The sequence below is a fragment of the Nannospalax galili genome, unplaced genomic scaffold (genome assembly GCF_000622305.1).
Source record: "Nannospalax galili isolate Female #2095 unplaced genomic scaffold, S.galili_v1.0 scaffold427, whole genome shotgun sequence".
In the NCBI taxonomy this organism is placed as follows: domain Eukaryota; kingdom Metazoa; phylum Chordata; class Mammalia; order Rodentia; family Spalacidae; genus Nannospalax; species Nannospalax galili.
This window is the reverse complement of record NW_008356259.1, coordinates 1,280,329-1,280,900: the sequence shown is the minus strand read 5'-3', so window position 1 is coordinate 1,280,900 and position 572 is coordinate 1,280,329.

The following is a 572-nucleotide window of genomic DNA, read 5'->3' as shown; positions in this document are numbered from 1 at the left end:
GACATTGAGACGTTTTCACATGCATTTCTAATCTCTATATACATGACTATCACTGGTCACAGTCACCCACCTTCTGAGCTCCTCGGCATCTGAGCATGTATACAATCTCGTCACGTAGACAGCCTTCCTCTCCACTAGAGGCTCCATACTCTGCTATCTCTGTCACTGTCCACTGTGCTGTCAGCATCCCCATCCATTCCCCCCTATCTGCCCTTCTGGTAAATCTAGTCGGCCAGAAGTCCCTGTTCCAGGAGGATCAGCTGCCTCACCTACAGCAATCCATTGTCAGTATTCCTTTGGATAGAGTTGGGGTCTGCTGTTCATTGTTCCAGTAGTATGTTGGATTACTGTGTGGAAGAGCCTTTATCTATCCTGGCCAACATCTCGACTGAAGGTGTCGCCTGTCTGGCTTTGCTGTTTGTCAAGTAACTTTTAGTTATATATATGTATGCTCTTATGAAATTATATTGGCCCCTTTAATCTTTTGTTATACTTTCCTTTGGGGTGTTTAAGGCCATACAGTTGGTCCAGATAAACTGATTTATTTTTACTCTTAACGTTGTTTGAGGCAT